The following is a 17,015-nucleotide window of genomic DNA, read 5'->3' as shown; positions in this document are numbered from 1 at the left end:
TTATTTGGATTGGTCTTTGTAATTTTTTATTGTATATGTTTAAATCATTTTGTTGTTTCTTAGAGCTTTTGTTTTGGTTTGGTTTGGTTTTAAGATAGGATCTTACCATGTAGCCTTGTCTGACCTGGCTTGTAACTCACTATGTAAACCAGGATTGCCTAGAACTCACAGACATTTACCTGCCTTTGTCTCTTCAGATCTGGGAATAAAGATGTGAGCCACCATATTGGCTATTTCTTGTCTTTCTAAGACAAGTTCTCTTATCAACTGTATAAACCACGTTATCCTTGAATTCCCAGTCCTCCTGCCTCAGGTTCACAAGTATTACATGTACATGCCTCTGTACCTAGCTGTGTGGGAACTTTATTCTCCATGAACTAACACCCTTTATACAGTTTCTTTCTAGAATTTTAAAAACTATGTATCCATATGTTGACATTGTAAATAGATTTATAAAATATATACTAATAATTCACTTCTGAAACAAATTTGTGAAATGCACATGTTCTAATTCTCTTTGGGCATATACATCTACAACACAAACGTGGGATCTATATTTTTAAGCTACAACTAATCACAGAATGCTTCAATACTGGATACACACTAAAGATCTAATTTTGTGCACACCACATCTTGTCCTAGAACTAATACAAGATTCAGAAGTTGTAAGTCAGTCGTTCATTCAGTAAAAGAATATTAACGCTCCTGAAATGCTGAGCATATAGTAAACAGTTATGATAAATAATGAAATATATAATTATAAGTATTCTGTTTCTCCAAGTACAGACAATGTAGTAAGTGCTATAGGATTGGAAGAAATACAGACCTAATGCCGAATTCTTTCTTGACAATTTTGTGGTACTTATACACATACAGGAACACATACCATACAGGAACCTAATTTATCAAAGCTAAGGTTTTAAGACATCTATTATGGAACATCTCACAGCTGTTCAAAACAAATGGTTGGTAATTTTTTCCCTGAAAAAGTAATATGCATCCAATTTCCCAGTGTTTGATAATAAAGTACTTTCATACTTTGATCTTGTACAGGACCATATTACACTTTCTCAGTTTCATATTACAATTAATTTTGTATTCCCTAATGCTCAATCCCCAATTAAAAAACTTAAATATTTTCTACTTACATGCTAGTCATAATGGAAAGAAATATGTTTTCCTTTAATTAATAGAGTCACCTACATTCATGGAGAAAGAAAATGAGAAAGCTGCTTCTGTGAAATCATGTGGTGGTGACCAGACAAGGTGGTGAGGCAAGATAGAAGAGCAAGGAGTCTGGGATGGCTCTACCTGTCACACGGGCTCAGACACTTTTTCCACATAGACTGAACTGTTTCAGGAAGGCAATGATGACGGATCAGCCCTTGGAGAATTTACATATATAATCTTGTCAAACTCTACAACTGCATTCTGGTTCCCAAATTAGACTTGTACTTCTAAATGAAATTTTAATTTACAGCCTAAAAACAGAAGCCTTAAAAACAACATCTGGCTAGTGTTTCTAATCTATTTTTGCCTGATTCAATATTCAAAGAGTTCCAGCAGTATTCTGCAAATTGTGGACTCTTCAAGGTTGCTGATGGATCTCATTAATCTCCCTCAGCAATACACACTACTCACAGTACTCACTCAATCCTAGGCACTATGCTGGGTGCTGGATGTCCAGAAATGAATATAATTAGTATAGCCTTCAGAGTGTAGGTAGGCATGTGGAGTAAATAAGTAAATAAGTGTCCTATATTCTCTCTATACATGAATACATGGAGTTATAAAACAGTTAATAAACAACTGTGTAAACGGGAAGAAAAACCAAGCTTTTTCTAGAGAACAGTAAAATGGGAGGGTTGATGAGGTTTTGAGTAGTACACTTCTCTTACATATATATCAGTGGGGATAAATAAATATAAGTGGATAAAAATAAAGAAATGACAGACTTCATACATGTTCAAATTAAATTCTCCACATTACTTGGAAAATTCATTACTCAAATAGGTTTATTTTTAATCAAGGCTGAGAAAAAAATTAGAGCTTAGAGTTCTTGTGGATGTTTCAAAGATAGGGCATTAGTTATAAGCATATAAATATCAAACTTAAGATCCAATCAATTTTCATAACTAATGGAGTTAGGCCAAATTAACAATGATAAATGGTATGCCCTAATCTTAATTTATGAAAAAATTATATATATGTACATATATATACACACATGTACAATAATCACATAAACATTGATTCAACTTGTGAAAAAAATGTGGTTTAAAAATTCAAAGTTGAGCCAGGTGTGAACTCCTGTAATTGCAGCTCAGGGAGGGAAAGACAGGTGGGTCTCTGTGAGTTCAAGGCCAGCCTGGTCTACAAAGCGGGTCCAGGACAGCCAAGGCTACAGAGAGAAACCCTGCCTCAAAAAACGAAAATCAAACAAAACAAAAAAAAAAAACTTCAAACTTTCAATCAATTAGTGTGGTGGTTGGAATGAAAATAGCCCCCAGAGGCTCACAGGAAGTGGCACTATTAGAAGGTGTGACCTTGTTGAAGGAAGTGTGCCACCTGGCCAGACTTTGAGGTTTCAGATGCTCAAGCCAGGCCCAGTGTTACTCTTCCTTCCTGCCGCCTGAGAATCCAGATGTAGAAACCTCAGCTCCTTCTCCAGTACCATGTCTGCCTACATACTGCCATGCTTCCTGCAATAATGGACTAAACCTCTGAAACTGTAGTCCAACCCCAAATACATGTTTTCCTTTATTTGTTTCTTTGTTTAACATCCTGAAACCAGTTTCCTCTCCTATTTTACTAGTCCCTCCCACCCCCCTTCCTCCTCTGCTTCTCTTGAGAAAAGGGCAGGCCTCTCAAGGATATCAAACAGCCACAGTATGTCAGGTTGCAGTGAGACTAGGCACCTCCTCTCCTACTGAGGCTGGAAGAGGCAAGCCAGTAGGAAGAAAGGGTCCCAAAAGCAGGCAACACAGATAAAGACATCCCCTGCTCCCATTTTTAGGAGTCCCACAAGAAGACCAAGGTACAAAATTGTAATATCTAGGCAGAGGTCTAGGTCATATGCATAATCCCTTGTTTGTGGGTCAGTCTCTGTGAGCCCCTATGAGTCCAGGGTAGTTGATTCTGTGGGTTTTCATGGGGTATCATGAACTCCTCTTGCTCCTACAATCCTTCCCAGATTGAGACCCAGGCTATGAGAGGGATGCCCACCCCTAACTCTTTTAGGAGGCCAGAAAGCAGAGGCTCGATAATCTAGAGATTCAGTATAAAACTAAATATGACTGGAAAAAAAATCAGTGAAATGATTCCTAATGATATTCTGCTATGCTCATAGATTGGTGCCTAGCCCAACTGTCATCAGAGAGGCTTCACTTAGCAACTGATGGAAACAGGTGAAGAGACCCACAGCCAAACATTAGGCAGAGCTTGGGGGAATCAAGTGGAAATATTTTCTTTATAAAAGTTGCCACAATCCTGGTGTCTCTTCACAGAAATAAAATCCTAACTGAGGCAATTAACAGTAGACAATTTAACAGTGATTAACATACCACAACAAGAACAAATTTTATCTTGATCATATAAAATAACTTTCAAAGGATCATATACTGATATGATCAGAGTTAAAGAATTTGGGTGATTTTAAATTCACATTTTAGGAAAACAAACACTAATAAGATTCTATAGTATTCTAAATTTACATTTCACAATACACAATTTTGTTACTGCATCCATATTACCTAACAAAGAATTTTAAACAGAAGAGTTATAAACAGTAGACTAAATAGATTAAAAAATTAAATAAAAGGAATTAAAGAGAAAATTTTAAGATTATATTATTTATGCGCAATCCCCATTCAGAAAGGCAAAGATGGACATTGGAGGAGGTAGAAAAGAGGGAACAGGACAGAAGCCTACCACAGAAGGCCTCTGAAATGCTCTAGCCTGCAGGGTAACAAGGCAGATGCTAAGACTCATAGCCAAACTTTGGGCAGAGTGCAAAGAATCTTATGGAAGAAGGGGGAAATAGCAAGACCTGGATGGGACAGGAGCTCCACAAGTAGAGCAACAGATCCAAAAATTCTGGGCACAGGGGTCTTTTCTGAGACTGATACTCCAGCCAAGGACCACCCATGGAGATGGCCTGGAAACCCTGAACAGAGGTAGCCCATGGATATTCAGTATCCAAGTGGGTTCCATAGTAATGGGGACAGGGACTGTCTCTGACAGGAACTGATTGGCCTGCAATTTGCTCACCTCCCCCTGAGGGCGAAGCAGCCTTACCAGGCCACAGAGGAAGACAATGCAGCCACTCCTGATGAAACCTGATAGACTAGGATCAGAGGGAAAGGGAGGTGGACCTCCCTTATCAGTGGACTGGGGGAGGGGTACAGGTAGGGAAGAGGGAGGGTGGGTGCAATTGGGAGGGAAGGAGGGAGGCAGCTACCAGAAGATACAAAGTGAATAAACTGTAATTAATAAAAATATAAATATAAGTGCTCGCTTCGGCAGCACATATACTAAAATTGGAACGATACAGAGAAGATTAGCATGGCCCCTGCACAAGGATGACACGCAAATTCGTGAAGCGTTCCATATTTTTAAGCTTTCAATCAACATAGATGGAGAAAACAAAATATTCCATGACAAAACTAAATTTACACAATATCTACACAGCAAACCATCCCTACAGAAGATACTAGAAGGAAAACTCCAATCCAATGAAAACAAATTCACCCAAGAAAACAGGGCATACAGATAATGTCCCAACAAAAATGAAAAGAAAACAAGCAATGAAACAGGGTTAGATCATCAACTCCATTACAAAAGGAACTAACATGCATTGGTCACTATTATCTGTCAATATCAATGGACTCAACTCACCAATAAAAAGACACAGGCTAACAGAATGGTTAAGGAAACAGGATCCAACATTCTGTTGCATCCAAGAAACACACCTATGCAACAAAGACAAACACTACCTCAGAGTAAAGGGCTGGAAAACTGTTTTTCAAGCAAACGGTTCCAGAAAACAAACTGGAGTAGCCATCCTAATATCTAATAAAATAGACTTTCAACCCAAGTTAATCAAAAAAGATAAGGAGGGATACTACATTCTCATCAAAGGAAAAATCCACCAAGAGGACATCACAATCTTGAATATCTATGCCCCAAATACAAGAGCACCGACATTCGTAAATGAAACATTATTAAAGCTTAAATCATACATTGATCCTAATACCTTAATAGTGGGAGACTTCAACACTCCACTCTCACCAAGGGACAGAACAACTAGACAGACACCAAATAGGGAAATAAAAGCACTCACAGAATCCCTAAATCAAATGGACCTAATAGACGTCTACAGATCATTTCACCCAAACTCAAAAGAGTACACCTTCTTTTCAGCACCGCATGGAACCTTTTCCAAAATAGACCATATAGTGGGCCACAAAGCAAGCCTCAACAGATACAAAAGGTTTGAAATAATCCCTTGTATACTATCTGACCACCATGGACTAAAGCTCGACCTCAACAACAGAAACAACAAAAAGCCGACACGCACATGGAAACTGAACAACTTACTACTCAATGACAGCTGGGTTAAGGAAGAAATAAAGAAAGAAATTAAAGACTTCCTAGAATTCAATGAAAAGGAAGGCACAACATACCCAAATTTATGGGACACATTGAAAGCAGTGCTCAGAGGAAAATTTATAGCACTAAATGCCTGCAAGAAGAAATTCGTAACATCACATACAAACAACTTAATGGCCCAACTGAAAACCCTAGAAAAAAAAGAAGCTGATACACCCAAGAGGAGCAGAAGGCTGGAAATAATCAAACTAAGGGCTGAAATCAATCAACTAGAAACAAATAAAACTATCCAAAGAATCAATGAAACAAAAAGTTGGTTCTTTGAGAAAATCAACAAGATAGACAAACCCTTAGCCAAACTAACTAAAAAGCAGAGAGAAACTATCCAGATCAGCAAAATCAGAAATGAAAATGGGGACATAACCACAGACATTGAGGAAATCCAAACAATTATTAGGTCATACTACAAAAGCCTATATGCCACAAAATTTGAGAATCTAAATGAAATGGATAATTTTCTTGAAAGATTCCATCTACCAAAACTAAGTCAAGATCAGGTAGAAAGACTGAATAGCCCTATATCTCCCAAGGAAATCGAAGCAGTCATTAACAGTCTCCCCTCCAAAAAAAGCCCTGGACCAGATGGCTTCAGCGCAGAATTCTACCAGACCTTCAAAGAAGTGCTAACTCCAATTCTCCTCATGCTATTCCACAAAATAGAAACAGAAGGAACACTACCAAACTCATTCTATGAAGCCACAGTCACCTTAATACCTAAACCACACAAAGACCCAACAAAAAAAGAGAACTTTAGGCCTATCTCTCTTATGAACATTGACGCAAAAATACTCAATAAAATACTTGCATACTGAATCCAAGAACACATCAAAGATATCATCCACCATGACCAAGTAGGCTTCATCCCAGGCATGCAAGGGTGGTTCAACATACGGAAATCCATCAATGTAATCCACTACATAAACAAACTGAAGGAGAAAAACCACATGATCATCTCCTTAGACGCCGAAAAAGCATTTGACAAAGTCCAACACCCATTCATGTTTAAAGTCTTGGAGAGATCAGGGATACAAGGCACATACCTAAACATAGTAAAGGCAATATATAGCAAGCCTATAGCTAACATCAAACTCAATGGAGAGAAACTTAAATCAATCCCTCTGAAATCAGGGAAAAGACAAGGCTGTCCATTGTCCCCATATCTCTTCAACATAGTACTTGAAGTCCTAGCCAGAGCAATAAGACAACTAAAGGAGATCAAGGGGATACAAATCGGAAAGGAAGAGGTCAAAGTGTCACTATTTGCAGATGATATGATAGTATACATGAGCGACCCCAAAAATTCAACCAGAGAACTCCTTCAGCTGATAAACACCTTCAGCAAAGTGGCAGGATACAAAATCAACTCAAAAAAATCAGAAGCCCTCCTATATACCAAAGACAAAAAGGCTGAGAAAGAAATTAGGGAAACAACACCCTTCACAATAGCCACTAATAACATAAAGTACCTTGGTGTGACTCTAACCAAGCAAGTGAAAGACCTGTTTGAGAAAAACTTCAAGTCTCTGAAGAAAGAAATCGAAGAAGATATCAGAAGCTGGAAAGATCTCCCGTGTTCATGGATTGGTAGGATTAACATTGTGAAAATGGCCATACTGCCAAAAGCAATCTACAGATTCAATGCAATTCCCATCAAAATACCAACTCAATTCTTTACAGACCTTGAAAAAAAGATTCTCAGCTTCATATGGAGAAACAAAAAACCCAGAATCTCCAAAACGATCCTGTACGACAACAGATCATCTGGAGGTATCTCCATTCCTGATCTCAAGCTGTACTACAGGGCAACAGTAATAAAAACTGCATGGTATTGGCATAGAAACAGAAAGGAGGATCAATGGAACCGCCTAGAAGACCCAGAAATAAATCCACACACCTATGAATACTCAATATTCGACAAAGAAGCCAAATCCATTCAATGGAAAAAAGACAGCATCTTCAACAAATGGTGCTGGACCAACTGGATGTCTACATGCAAAAAAATGAAAATAGATCCATATTTATCACCCTGCACAAAACTAAAGTCAAAGTGGATCAAGGACCTCAACATGAAACCAGATACCCTAAATCAATTGGAAAAAAAAGTGGGGAACAGCCTAGAACTCATTGGCACAGGAGACAACTTCCTGAACAGAACACCAACAGCACAGGCTCTAAGAGCAACAATCAATAAATGGGACCTCATGAAACTGAAAAGCTTCTGTAAAGCAAAGGATACCGTCATCAAAACAAAATGACTGCCTACAGATTGGGAAAGAATCTTCACTAACCCTTTATCTGACAGAGGACTAATATCCAGTATATACAAAGAACTAAAGAAGCTGAAAAGCAGCAATCCAAGTAATCCAATTAAAAAATGGGGAACAGAGCTAAACAGAGAATTCTCAACAGAGGAATATCGAATGGCAGAAAAACACTTAAAGAAATGCTCATCCTCATTAGCCATCAGGGAAATGCAAATCAAAACGACCCTGAGATATCACCTTACACCCATCAGAATGGCCAAGATGAAAAACTCAAGCTATAACACATGCTGGAGAGGTTGTGGAGAAAGGGGAACCCTCCTCCACTGCTGGTGGGAATGTAAACTGGTACAACCACTCTGGAAAGCTATCTGGTGCTTTCTAAGACAACTAGGAATAGCGCTTCCTCCAGACCCAGCTATACCACTGCTAGGTATATACCCAAAGTTTGTTCAAGTACACAAAAAGGACACTTGCTCAACCATGTTTATAGCAGCTCTATTTGTAATAGCCAGAACCTGGAAACAACCCAGATGTCCATCAACGGTGGAATGGGTACAGAAATTGTGGTATTTTTATACAATGGAATACTACTCAGCAATCAAAAAGGAGGAAATCATGAAATTTGCAGGCAAATGGTGGGATCTAGAAAAGATCATTCTGAGTGAAATATCCCAGAAGGAGAAAGACAAACACGGTATATACTCACTTATATAGACCTATAAGATATGATAAACATAATGAAATCTATACACCTAAAAAAGATAATCAAGAGAGCGGACATGGGGTAAGATGATCAGTCCTCATTTAGAAAGACAGATGGGATGTGCATTGAACGTATGACAGGAGTCTACTGAGCGCATCTGAAAGACTCTAACTAGCAGTGTTTTCAAAGCAAAGACTCATGACCAAACCTTTGGCAGAGTACAGGGAATCATAAGAAAGAAGGGGAGTTAGTCTGATGGGGAAAGGATAGGAGCTCCACAAGGACCAAATATATCTGGGCACAGGGTCTTTTCTGAGACTGACATTCAACCAAGGACCATGTATGGATATAACCTAGAACCTCCACTCAGATGTAGCCTGTGGTAGTTCAGTAACCAATTGGTTTCCCAAAGTGAGAGGAACAGGGACTATTTCTAACAGGAACTCAATGACTGGCTCTTTGGTCTCCCCACCCCCGAAGGGAGGAGCAGTCCTGTTAGGCCACAGAGGAGGGCTTTGCAGCCAGTCCTGAAGATACCTGATAAAACAGGATCAGATTAATGGGGAGGAGGTCCCCCCATCAGTGGACTTGGAAAGGGGCACGGTGGAGATGAGGGAGCGAGGGAGGGAGGGACTGGGAGGGAATGAGGGATCGGGACACAGCTGGGATACAGAGTTAATAAAATGTAAATGATAAAAAAAAATAAAAAAGAAAACTATAAAAAATATATAAATATAAATAATTAATAAAAATATATAAAGATGAAAAGTCTATATGTACAAACTATTGTAGAACTTTACTAAAGACTATAAAAGCTGCTACTAAGTTTTGAGAACTTACAATGCATAAGACATTGGACTAAGTGTATATGTGTATGACTATATACATAAACAGTACATAAGTAATCTATGTGGCTTTGAACTCATGCCTTGACTGTGAAAACCTCCAGCTCAGACTTCCATGCGCTGTATATTATTTAATACAAAAATGCTATGGGGTGGTTCTTAGTTCTTTTTTTCATAAATAATAAAACTTGATGCTTAGAATTGTAAGATAACTTTCCCATTATGACATAGCTAAAAAGTAGAAAAGTCACAAATTAAGCTCAGTTCTGCTTTCAACAGCACTAACCATTCGTATGATGCAGCTAGTTATTCAGTAAGAGAGCTCCTATCATCTATCAGGAATGTCTCTAAGTATGGAGACAGCAGCACATGGCACAGACGACATTCATTCAGTGACCCTTGGGTGTCACTAATAGACAACATATTGTTGTTAACATTTGGTACATCAAAGGAAACAACTTCTATTTTTAGAGACAATAATTATGTAATTATTATAAATATATTTTGGCAAATATGATACAATCTTTAAAGGAAACCCATTTCCATTGTTCTCCTGGATATATAACCTGACATCTCACACAGGTCCCTTCAGTTAAGTAAACTGTTAGGTCTCAAAGAAACCCAGGATAACTATCACTCAGTACCTGAGGCTCCTCCCAGCATTTTCTATACAGCCCTCTACCCTAAAACTCTACCTCTCAGGGGCTGGGCTTCAGCGTCCTTTCCCCCAGCTTCTCTTTAATAAATAACCACAGGAATTTGGCTACACACCCTCTCCTGGATTTTTCTTGGTCCACATTAGGCCCACCCTTGCCCTCACACTCCCCAGCCCCTCTCTCCTCTCATGGCCCTGTTCAATCTGCTGGCCATGTGTAGTCTAGACCATTCCAATTCCTCTGGCTGTGCTCTTTTACATTTCTACAATAAAATTGTTGTCCTCCACCATACCTAGGACCAGTCATGTTCTTATTTGTTAATTCATAAACTATGTGACTACAATTATAACAAAAAAAAATGATCACTGTACTTAAATACATAGGAATCATCTCCATTAATAGAACCAGTATAAAACAGTACAAAATACATGAATGGAGAAGATCTGTTTTTTTGAGGTTTTGGTTGGTTGGTTGGTTGGTGGGGTTTTGGTTATTGTTGTTTTGTGCTTTTGTTTTGTTTTGTTTTGTTTTGTGTTGTGTTGTTTTGTTTTGCTTGTAGGGACAAGGGAATAAAGACTAAGTGTCCCTGGCACCTTTCTCATCTACATTTGATTCCCTTGTAATTAGGACATGAATACAAACAGTTATCACCTTTGCCACCACTCACTGCTATGTCTAAAATGAGTGAGTGGACTAAGCGATTTCAACATCTTTTTCATATCTTGCAAGACCCCCTACACAGATGTGGCCAACTGGCAGCTTAGTCTCCATGTGGATCTCTGAGTGAGGGGAGCAAGGGCTGCCTCTATCATGAACTCAGTTAACTGCTCTCTGATCACTGGCTCCTGATTGAAGCTGTGCCAGGCCACAGAGGAAAAGGATCCAAGCAGTCCTGATGAGACTTAACAAGCTAGGGGCAGATGACAATGGTGGACTAGTAGACTAGGGGAAGGGAATGGGGGAAATGGGGGGAGGGTGAGACTGTGGAAGTTGAAGGGGGACTTCAATCAGGATATATAATGAGTGAATTGTGAAGAAAAAAATAAATAAATAGAGAGAACCAAGATGGCAATGACCAGCATGCACTGTATCAATTTATAGAATCCTTATCAGTTTTTCTATAGGTGTACTCCAAAAGTCTGCATTTTAAACTTATTTTTATTTTAAACTTGTTTTTATTCTCCTTATTAAATATAGATTCGTTTCTCATAGGATGTACTCTGATGACAGAGGGCATGATATATTCTCTCCTACTGCTGCCAATCCAAGAAGCAAAAATAGCACAGAGACCGAGGGTAAAAAAATACGAATGACTCCTAATGATAGTCTGCTGTTAGCATAGAACAGGGCCTTATTCAGCCATTATCAGAGAAGCTTCCTCCTGCGGCAGATGGAAACAAATACACAGACCCACAACCAGACACTACATCGACAGAGAGAAAGTGACCTTGGAACACTCAACTCTAAATGGGATGGCTCCATGAAATCCCTCCCCTCAGAGCTCCGAGTATAAGATCCAGAGGGACTGGAGGACACCTGGAGAGCAAGGCCCTCTAAATCAACTGAGCGAGGCTCATACGAATTCAGAGACTGAAGCAGCAAGCACAGGGCCTGCACTGTTCTGCACCAGGTCCTTTGTATATATTATTCAGTTTAGTGTTTTTATGGGGTTCCTGAGTGTGTGAATGAAGGTGTCTCTGATTCTTGTGCCCCTTTTCAAGCTATTTCCTTTCTATTGGCTTCCCTACTCCAACCTTGATGTGATGGTTCTTGTTTTATCTTATTATCAAATATGCATTTTATTTAATTTTTTAAATTCTTTATTAATTACACTTTATTCACTTTGTATCCCCCCTGTGGTTCCCTCTCTCCTCCCGTCCCAATCTCCCTTCCTCCACCCTCTGCCTGCATGCCCCTCCCCAAGTCCACTGATAGGGGAGGTCTTCTTTTACTTCCTTCTGACCCTAGTCAATTAGGTCTCATCAAGAGTGGCTGCATTGTCTTCTTCTGTGGCCTGGTAATGCTGCTTCCCTCTCGGGGGGAGGTAATTAAAGAGCAGGCCAATCAGTTCATGTCAGACACAGTCCCTGTTCCTATTACAATGGAACCCACTTGGATACTAAACTGCCATGGGCGACATCTGTGCAGAGGTCTTAGGTTATCTCCATGCATAGTCCTTGGTTGGAATATCAGTCTCAGGAAAGACCCCTGTGCTCAGATTTTTTGGTTCTGTTGCTCTCCTTGTGGAGTTCCTGTCCTCTCCAGATCTTACTGTTTCCCACTTCTTTCATAAGATTCCCTGCACTCTGCCCAAAGATTGCCCATAAGCCTCAGCATCTGCATTGATAGTCTGCAGGGCAGAGCCTTTCAGAGGTCCTCTGTGTCAGGCTCCTGATTTTTTCCCTCTTTTCTCCTTCTTCTGATGTCCATCCTCTTTGCCTTTCTGGATAAGAATTGAGCATTTTAGCAAGAGTCCTCCTCCTGATTAGTTTCTTTAGGTTTACAGATTTTAGTAGGTTTATCCTATTTTTTTAAATTTATTCACTTTACATTCGATCATAGTACTCTCCCTCTCTCTTCCCACCCCCATTTCCCTTCTCTAGTCCTCAGAAAGAGGAAGCCCACCTCCCCTACCAACTGACCCAGCCTTTCAAGTCTCATCAGGACTGCCTGCATCTTCTTCCTCTATTGCCTGGCAAGGAACTCCCACCAGAGGTAAGTGATTGAAGAGCAGGCAAGAATATATGTCAGAGATAGCTACTGCTTCCCTTCATAGGAAATCCACATGGAGACTGAGCTGCTAATTGGCTACATCAGCGCAGGGGTCCTACACCCTTTCCCTGCATGGTCCTTGGTTGGTACATCAGTCTCTGCAGGAACCCCGGGGCTCAGATTTGTTAGTTCAGTTGTTTTCCTGTCCCCTCTGGGTCCTTCTATCCCCCCAACTCTTCCAAGAGACTCCCTGCATTCTGTCCAAAGTTTGGGTATGAGTTATGAGTCTCAGCATCTGCTTTGATCCCCTGCTGGAAGGAATCTTTCAGAGGACATCTATGGAAGGCTCCCATCCTGTTCCTTCTCTTCAACTGCTTCTAGTGTCTATTCTATATGCCCTTTTGAATAATAATTAATCATCTTCTATAGGGTCCTCCTTGTTACTTAGCTTCTTTAGATCTGTGGATTGTAGTATGGTTATCCTGTATTACGTGGCTAATATCTGCTTATAATTTAATATATATCATGCTTGTCTTTCTGGGATTGGCTAGAGTTTTTTACAAATTCAATGATAAGAAAGAGCCTATTTGAATTTGTGCTTGGCTCCACAATCTGCGCTTGGGTCCTGCAGAGACTGATGCACCAACTAAGGATAATGTTTGGAGAGGACCTAGACACAGTATCCATGTTGGTTCCCAAGTAGAGGAGTAGGGGCTGCCTCTGTCGTGGACTCTATTGCCTGTGCTTTGTTCACTTGTCCCTGGTGATTCGGTCTTGCCAGACCACAGAGGAAGAGGATCCAGGCAGTATTGATGACTTGATAAGTTGGCAGATGGCAGGGGAAGAGAACTCTCCCTTTCGGTGGACTAGGAAAAGAGGATGGGAGGAAAAGGGAGGGAGGGCAGGACTGGGAGGAGTTGAGGGAGAGGGCTACAATCGGGATATACAATGAATAAATTGTACAAAAAAGAAAAACCAACTTCAGTTGCCTTACTCTCTAAATTGGCTGCCCCATTTCTTTTTCTATAACGAGAATAAAGCATTGCATATTAGTAATCTTCCTTTAAAAAAAATTCAATGATGGAGCTCAGTGGTAAACCATTTACATACCATACATGAACCCCTGGGTTCAATCCCCAGCACTGCAAATATCACATATGGTGACACATGCTTTAATCTTAGAAGAACAGACAGGCAAGAGAATGTAAAGTTGGAGGTCATTCTTGAACACACAGTGAGTTCAGGGCAAGGAAGGCCCTTCCCACCCCGCCCCCAGCTCCTGTAAGAGCTCTCAAACAGGCATCATTCTGCTGTTTCATATGCTGAATTAACACACTCAAATTTTAAATGTTCTTGATTTCTTACTCAATATATTTCATTTTCTCTTTTAATGAATAGCTTACCTTTTGCATAATATCGGTGACATACAGAAGTACTGAACAATTTCAGTACCAGCATAGAAGAGTCAAAAGAATATAACCACATAAAATTAAAGAATCTCTGTAGAGATTATTTGCCTGTGATATTTTTTATTTAAAATGGATGCTAATTATAGAGACTATTGTCAAAAACCAATAATAAATTATTTTAAATGGATAGTTAGAGACTTCAAAGTTATTTGCTCCTAAGTTTTGATGCCTGCATCTATGTGTATCATGCTAAAGTTGTATTTCTTCATGTTTCAGATTTTTTCAAGCAAACTGCTCTTTAAAAAAAATAAAAAAGAACTAATTTCTTCTGTAAGAAAGTAAACAATCAGCCTACTTCCAGCAATGAAAAGGCTTGATCTCTACCATGTAAGCTGCCAGAGGCTGAGCTAATGCCACATTAGGCAAGAAGATAAGCATGGCTGTTATGTTTCAGCTAAGGAAAGAGACACACTAAAGGGATGATGAAATTATAGGGTATGGGCTTAGCCTTTGTAAAATTAGATTTCAGGAGCAATTAAAAAAGTTAACAAAGTCTGTAAGAGATGTTCTCTACTAAACCAAAAACGGGTTTCTAGTAAAATATTCTTCAGTTTTGAAAAAGAATGTTAAATGCATTTCATTTTATAATTTAGATGAATTTAATTGGAGTGGTTTCATGATATCACCAACTTATAAAATGTAAAAAAATTTCCCTTAAAATTTAGAGTTTCTTTAGAAATCCTCCTTAGTTCGAAGTTTTCTGATATTTTATATAAAATGTTCCTGGTAATATTCATTGTGATAAAAATAAGGGCATTTTCATACAAACATATCATGTACTCTGACCATACATGCCTCCTCACCATCCATTTTCTTTCCATTTCCAACTACTATTATTACTCATTGTCCCTTCATTTTGCATTTATACGTTTTCTTTATCCACTCACTGTTTATGGATACCTACTAGTTCTGTAACTTGGCTATTGTGATTAATGATACAGTACACAAAGATATGCAAGTATTTCTAAGTTATGCTCAGGAGTGGTAAAGCTAGGTCAATTTCTAGATCTCCGTCTAGTTTTCTGAGGAACAACGATACAGATTTCCGTAGCTTTTAAATTAGCATACATACCCATCAGCAGTTTGTAAGAGCGTCTCCCCAACTTTCAGTTTTTTATTCTCATAAAGATAGCCATTTTGTCTTGGGTAAAATGGAATTTTAATGTTTTAATTTATACTTTCTTAATGACTACAAATGATGAGAATTTTTTTAATGTTTTTAACTTACCTTGAAAATCATCTAGTCATTTCATTGGACAATTAACCGACGCTATTGTTGGATTTGTATTGTTGAATCCTATATATATTCTAAATAATAATCCACTATCAAAAACATACCAAGAAAAGACTTTCTTCCATTATAAAAGCTGTGATTTTATGCAGTTACTTCTTTTACTATGCCAAAGCTCATAAAATTAATGTAATCTCATTTATAAATTTTAATTTTACTAATTGAACTATTAGAATCTTTGCAGAAAATACTTTCTTATGCCTACATCTTGAAATGTGCTATTTTTTTTCTTCTAACAATTTCAGATTCTGGAGCTGTCCTTGATCCAGTCTTAATTTATTTATTTTTGAACAGAGTGAGAGATATGGTGCTATCCAACGAAAAATTATTAGAGGGGGATCCAAGATGGTGGCACCAGAAGGACAGTGTGTCTGATGAGCAAGACAACAGTCACTGCACAGCAACCAAGAGACCTAACTCTGGACCCTAAAACACCAGTGATTGTGTTTCCCAGGTGAGAGGAAACCCCATGTATGGGAAGCAATCAGGTTCAGGTCACCCAGCTAAACTCTAGAAGAGTTCCTAGGTCCCAGCAGGTGCTCGGTCAACAGCCCAGAGCCACGTGCTCTGATCACCATCCCATACTGAACTGTGGGCACCACAACACCAGAGACTGAGTCTCCCTGTTGGGAGTAAACCCCACAGTGGGGGAAACATAAGGTCTGACTTCAGGACAACCAGCTCCAGAAATTTTCTGGGGTTCCCGCAGGCTCCAGGCTCTAGCCTCCTGCAGCATGCATGAGTTCTGAGCTCACCTGCCACTGATTACTGCTTGGGTACTGGGACACAGAGCTCCAAGCTCAGACCTACAGAAGCCTTGGATCCACACGATCAACACCAGATACTGCTCCAAGGTATCCCTAGCTAAACCTACCAAACCACGGGCTCCCTGGTTCTTCAAAAGGGCTGTGCCCAGAAAACACAGTGTAAGAACAGCAGCAACAACAGCTCACTAAATTCAGAGCAAGAAACCCAGCAGCTGGGAAGCTCTCTCCAGGACTACTTCTGGTGAGAGGAGACCCCACACACACACACACACCTGACTACCAAAGACCACAGTTACTACTCAGGTCCATATGCCTGAGGTGAACAGTGGCAATTCCTGAGAAGGACTGGCCATTCAGTGACCATACCCAAAAAAACTGAGTAGGCCTCCTTCAGGGAAAATTATCCTCCTGCCAAGCAGATTCTCCCCAGCCATGATTCCAGAGGCACCAGAAACTAACAGCCAACACCTGAGACAACCCAATGGGTAGAGGCCAGCATAAAAGCTCAACCAACAGAAGCCAAAGCAATGTGGCATCTCCAGAACCCAGTTATTCAGAGGCAAGCAGCCCTGGATACCTTATCATAAATAAAATTCAAGAAGATGACCTTACATCTATGCTTATGAAGATTATAATAG

At 39.6% G+C, this 17,015-nt stretch overlaps 1 protein-coding gene and 1 non-coding gene across 7 annotated transcripts in view; one reads left to right on the top strand and one right to left on the bottom strand.

The window, feature by feature from the left end:
* The window catches only part of Agbl4 (AGBL carboxypeptidase 4), a 1,227,056-nt gene that overhangs the window by 1,161,704 nt on the left and 48,337 nt on the right, over positions 1 to 17,015 (bottom strand). The gene's annotated exons all lie outside the window — the stretch shown is intronic.
* LOC132646934 (U6 spliceosomal RNA) lies at positions 4,509 to 4,615 on the top strand. The gene has a single exon (XR_009585258.1). It is a non-coding gene; the product is annotated as a U6 spliceosomal RNA (small nuclear RNA).

The sequence above is a fragment of the Meriones unguiculatus genome, chromosome 12 (genome assembly GCF_030254825.1).
Source record: "Meriones unguiculatus strain TT.TT164.6M chromosome 12, Bangor_MerUng_6.1, whole genome shotgun sequence".
NCBI lineage: Eukaryota > Metazoa > Chordata > Mammalia > Rodentia > Muridae > Meriones > Meriones unguiculatus.
Note: the sequence above shows the minus strand (reverse complement) of the source record. Positions and strands in the feature narration are given on the sequence as shown.